Raw genomic sequence first — 6,212 nt, forward strand, 5'->3', positions numbered from 1 at the left:
GCGTTGACACAGGTGCTCTACATCATCAAGCACAGTACTTTCTGCATGTTCTGTGTATACTCGAATCATCTGTCGCCATAGGCGTAGCGATTTCGGTGCATGCAGGGGATACGTCTTATAAAGACATAAAGACATGCATGTTAGGGAACTAGGACTACAGTTGAAATTACGGCGACTGGCTACATGGGCGCATTTACAGAAATGTTGCATTGCATTGTCTAATAATACATCTTAAATCTGTATATTAGGATTTTATTGACAAACGGGCAGAAATGATTTGGATTTTCGACTATATCAATGAATAGTAAGGGCATCAAAGCTATTCTGCCGCTTTCTCCCGTCATCACAAAGACTCTGATACCATCCAATCTTTTCTTTGTCCTCTCCCAGCTTGTTTCTCACCTGTCAGTCTACCCGGCCTTCGGCATCCTACAACGTTAGGTACATTTTTTACATTGTGTGAAAGTGTTTTTCATCCACTGACCCCTTTTCCCGCTGCTGCTCTTGGCAGTGGCCCAAAAAATGTATCACAGTTTCTGTGTAAGATTCATGACTCACGAAAAGGTCTGTGTAGATATATATATATTATATATATTAGGACTGTAAAAGGATTAATTGTTAATCGCGATTAATCGCTGAATTCTATAGTAATCACGATTAATCGCATATGTTTGATCACATGATTAAATTTCTATTGTTCTTGCATTTCAGACAACTGTTTTTAAGTACCTATAACACTGGAAGCAATTATACCAGTGTATCTGCTTGCACAAATCAAGAGTGAATGCAAAGAAAGTACTTTATGACTTTGTACTTTAAGATTTGGATGAGGACGGGTCAGGAACATGCCAACCGCTGTGTCCGTCTGAGTACCGGAGTCGTTCTACGATGCGTGACAGTGTCTGCACGTAGGTGCCAGCCCGTTTCGCAAGAGCTGTAGTAATTGGTTTTGGATTTGGTTTCATCCGCAGGTCGGCAAGTAGCACTCTCCAAAATACTGCTTTGCCTGAGTGGGTAGCATGCTAGTGGGTAGCATCAACCTGAGTCACGTATTAGCTCATAGGTGGTAGCTCAAGCTTGACGTGTTTCGGTATATTTAATTCGCTTACACAATTTTTGAAGGAGCGTTATATATATATATATATATATTATCTCGGCAAAGAGAAGTGCTCATGCGTGCGTTCCAGACACAATTTTCAGCCCGTAAATTACGACATTAAATAGTCACAACTCAACGACTGGTAGCATTCAGGCAAAGTCACAACAAACCCTTCTAACTAGCGTTAGCTAGCAGCTACTACTAGCTGATACTAGCGATTTCTAGGTAGGCGACATGTTTTGGGCTCATTAATAACATAACCTGTAGTAAGACATGTATGTGTATTGTTTTGATTACAATGTGCGGACTTACTTTCCGTTGCCTATTTATGTCTATTATTCTATTTCTCATCGTTAATCACCAGCGTCTGTACAGCATCAAACGGTCAACAATTGTTGTTTATGTGTGTAAAAAGGTGCCTGGACGCAGCATCACTAACACATATTTAGACAGTTTAATCAGTCAGAATATGAAGTTCAGATTGACCCAGATCAAACTGCGCTGTAAAAATGTGCGCAACGTAGCAATGTCATGCTAAAGTATGCGCTAATGTGACCTGAATCTTCAAGAAAACCAAATTGACTTTACTAGAGAAGTTTATGTCGTATTAACTTAGTAGCACTGAAAGGGGGCAGCCACAGTTGAACATTCTTGGAAACATTTGGGGGGTAATGTAAGTACATCTCAACATAAGATATAACACAGGCCAGTCATGTTTAGACATTTAATGCAGAAAAAGCTACATATTAGTCTGTAAGTAATTCCATCTGTTCACAGTGCTCTATCTGTTATAATAATTGTGAAATACAGGATTGCGCAATGAAATGAGTCTCATCCACATTTCAGTGTGCAGCAGGAACCAACCAGATAAGAACCAACCAGATAAGACCCACAAAATAGAAAATGTTAATTCAGTTCTGCACAAACTGTCAAAAACTATCAGTTTTCTTTTTTTTTCTTTTTCTTTTCTGATATATATATATATATAGTATATATATATATATATATAGATAGATAGATACTGTATACAGTATCAATATAAAATATGCCACACATAACACTTTCCACTCTGCTATTTCTTCCAAGTAGTTTAAAATGTTTAAATATTATATTGTTATAATATAATATTTCTATTCTTTTTATCCTTCTTATATTTGTATGTGTGACATGCTCCAACAACACCATGACAAATCCTCGTATGTGCAGCGTACTTGGCAATAAAGCCTGTTCTGATTCTGAAAAGTAAAATGAATTAAATATACATCAGCAGCTCTCTGTGTACATTTATTTGTGCAACTTATAGCTCAATCTTATATTGAAGTCACTACTTGTGTGTATGTGTATGTGTGTGTGTGTGTGTGTGTGGTGTGTGTGTGGTGTGTGTGTGTGTGTGTGTGTGTGTATTGTGTGTGTATGTGTGTGCTTGTTTTACTATATTCGTGGGGTCCAAAAACCAGGGAATACAGTATACTTGTGGGGTCTGCACAGCCTTGAGGGGCCCAAAATGCTGGACCCCCAAGGTTAAAGACTTGGTTTAGGATTAGGGTTAGAATTAGGTTATGGTTAGGGTGAGGGTAAGGGTTAAGGTAGGCATTTAGTTGTGATGGTTAAGGTTAGGGGTAAGGGGCTAGGGAATGCATTATGTCAATGACGGGTCCCAGTAAAGATAGTGAAAACAAAGTGGTGTGCGTGCGTGAGTGCGTGCGTGCGTGAGTGTGTGTGTATGTGTGTGGTGGTTTGAACACTGTGTGTGTCTGGTTTGTGTGGTGTGTGTGTGTGTGTGTGTGTGTGTGTGTCTGTGTGTCTGGTGTGTCTGTCTGTGTGTGTGTGTGTGTGTGTGTGTGTGTGATTACATCATCCTGAAAGTATATCAGGAAGTGATGATGCTGTCAGATAGACGGGTGTGTGCGTGAATCAACAAACCACGGACATTGACTTCCAAAAGTAAAAGATATTTACCTTAAGTAAACATTCTTTCAGTATACTGATGGTGTTTGCTTAAGTTCCATCTGTCCTTTAAGTATAACATGTCATGGTATTGTACATGTTGATGTGATAGTTGAACGCAACTCGTCCTATTTGTTTCTATGGATCTAGTTTATTCTCTGTGTTCGTACCGTCTGAAGCCATAAACAATGTCAGTCTGCGATATGACATTTCTCCACAAAGCGTCATCACTGATAACCATGCAGCAGAGTGAGGTCGTAATCGGTGCTAATCACTGTTTTCTGTTGTGTCTGTGTTCTCAGTGTTGAGTCACCGTACTGAAGAAGTCCCTGCACACTGCTGGTGAGTCCACTGATTACTTTATTATAATAAGCAGATAAAAGCATGTTGGTCGACAGCAACATCAATGTATGTAAATGTAACGAATGTAAAATCAGATATATATAAAGATGTACGATCAGGGGCTCCGCCCCCCCCTTAAATATGACAATTGGGATATCCATTGTTCTGCCAGTCTTCCCAGCCTTGTCACATGACCAATTAATGTTTCCATGATGACCATCCCAAAATTCTGTACCATGGAACCAGCACTGGAAATCTATTCTTTTAAATGGTAGACTGAGCCTATAGAAAATGTGCGTGCATGCGTGCGTGCGTGCGTGCATGCGGTGTTGTGTGTGTGTGTGTGTGTGTGTGTGTTGTAACAGTAGCCACCAAGGCTGTCTCCAGTTGGTTGAGCAAACACAGCCCTGTGGGTGTGTGTGTGTGTCATAGCTTCCTGTGTGTGTTTTAAGTCTCTGTGTGTTGTATTTGTGTGTGAGATAAGACTGTTGATTTGTCACACGCACGCACGCACACACACACACACACACACACACACACACACACACACACACACACACACACCTGAAAGGCTGCAGGTAGAAGCTTAAAGCAGGAAACTGCTGCAGGGATCAGACAGACAGACTATGTGTCTGTGCCTGTGTGTGTGTGTGTGTGTGTGTGTGTGTGTGTGTGTGTGTGTGTGTGTGTGTGTGTGTGTGTGTATTTCATCTGCCGACACTCGACAGATTCAGAAACTGAAACTAGACAACAAAACAACAGAGATATTTAAGATAAGATAGAACTTTAATCATCCTTAAGGAAAGTTTTGTAGCTAAAAAGCTTAGTATACACATATACATATGTAATATTTTGTATAATAAATATGTAGTATTTATATCAGCGCTTCCCAAAGTGTGGGCCGTGATCCCCTGGCCGGCCGCGGCGGTGTTGCAGGTGGGCCGCAGCCGGGGCTACAAAACATTCTTCCATGTAGTGGGTTTTCATTCATTACATACATTTGGATTTTGGATGTCATACATTTTTAAACAGTATGTGAGCTTAATTTTCAAAGTTTAATTTCAAACTCCTGTAATCTTACGCAAGTAAATATGACTCACGTATTACGCTAAACAATTAGTCAGTTACCTGAAAAATAGCTGATGTATGAATCAATATTGAAAGTAGTCCTCTGTCCTTTCTTTGAGTCGGTGGAGCAAGAAAACATGACAGGATGAACATCAGGTGTGGCAGAACAACATGTTTACAAAAGCTTACAAGTAGGACATACTGTAAGTGCATGTTGGGGTGATATGATGCAGAGACTCATGGATGGGCGTGGTGTGCGTGGGGTTGTTAGGAGAGTAGATGGGCGTGTGCGTGTGAGGCAGATGTAGATTTGTGGATGTATAGTCTATATCAATGCCGCTCCACTTCCGGGATTGCCGGGAAAAACGCCGGACGTCACTCTTCTCGGCCGTATGACTGTTACCTTCCTTTTAAGCTCCGGTGGATTTACAAGGACTATAAGATAAGATATACTTATTGTCCCTGACGGGAAATTTGTTTTGTACTCTGTCCGTTCCGCAGCTTTACAAGGACAACACAAAATACAGAAATAAGCTTCTCTCAACACATACTCTCATGCAACACAAAACATGCTCTCATATACATTAGACAGGTACCTATATAGTAAGCACATTAACTCCTCCTTTCAGTGGCAGTTTTTAACTGAACAACCAGTGTAGCACAGCCCTTGCACAATGAGATGTTGCACAACTAACATATTGCACAACCCCAATAGCCTACGGATCGCACAAATGACACATATGGTTAACTTCTCCTCAGATTTTTGCAGGGTAAATCCAGGACAGCTAGCTAGACTATCTGTCCAATCTGAGTTTTCTGTTGCACAACTAACATATTGCACAACCCCAATAGCCTACGAATCACACAACTAACATATTGCACAACCCCAATAGCCTACATATTGCACAAATGACACATATGGTTAACTGCTCCTCAGATCTCTGCAGGGTAAATCCGGACAGCTAGCTAGACTATCTGTCCAATCTGAGTTTTCTGTTGCACGACCTAAAACAACTTTAGTTGTTTAGTTTTGTAAAGTTTTGTACCCGGAAGTCATTGTGAACAAACGTTGTGATTGGGCCTATAGGAAACAGATATGTGGCAGAGGGCAGGTGGCTCCTCCTGTAATGAAAGTGATATTTGCAGCTCTGCTAACATTCTCTTCTCTCTTCTTTCTCGCTGTAGGAGAAGCCGGCCCGAACCATCCGACCATTTTGTTTCCCATGATCCATCTGTGCAGCCGGGAGGAGGAGCGTCCGGGTTGGATCCGGCTGGTTTCCGGTGAAGCCCTTTGCCAAAACCAGATTTCCCATCATCCCTTCCTCTCGCTCTATCTCGCTGACAAGGACAAAGGAAACTCGATTGAACCCAAACGATGGATTCTATCAGAGTTTGGATTATTAGCCGGAATCTTCACTTGTTTGTTCTAATCTTAAGGGTTGTTTTTTTTTTTAGCTTTTTTTTCACTTTCACCTTGGCCATAAATTCATCCGCCATCAGTGGATCGTCACCGCCTTCTCTTCTTCTCCTCCGCCTGGTGTCAACAAACGTCATCCTTCACCTTTTTGTCTCGCTCGCCGCTTCCTTTAGGAAACCAAAAACCGCAGAGAAACTCTGCGCGAGAGACGTTTCCTGCACTGAAGCTGATGGACTGACGGTTACGATGACTGACTCTCTTTATCCTGCTGGAAACCTGAGGAGGACACACACGCACGCACACACACACACACACACACACACAGAGAGAGGCCACACA

General features: G+C 41.5%; 1 long non-coding RNA gene across 1 annotated transcript; it reads left to right on the forward strand.

The window, feature by feature from the left end:
* The first annotated feature begins 414 nt into the window (after positions 1–414).
* On the forward strand, positions 415–5,717 carry LOC118493470. Its single transcript, XR_004895440.1, has 3 exons — positions 415–441; positions 3,349–3,388; positions 5,642–5,717. It is a non-coding gene; the product is annotated as an uncharacterized LOC118493470 (long non-coding RNA).
* The last annotated feature ends 495 nt before the right edge of the window (positions 5,718–6,212 follow it).

This window comes from Sander lucioperca, chromosome 16 (assembly GCF_008315115.2).
Source record: "Sander lucioperca isolate FBNREF2018 chromosome 16, SLUC_FBN_1.2, whole genome shotgun sequence".
Classification (NCBI taxonomy): Eukaryota; Metazoa; Chordata; class Actinopteri; order Perciformes; family Percidae; genus Sander; species Sander lucioperca.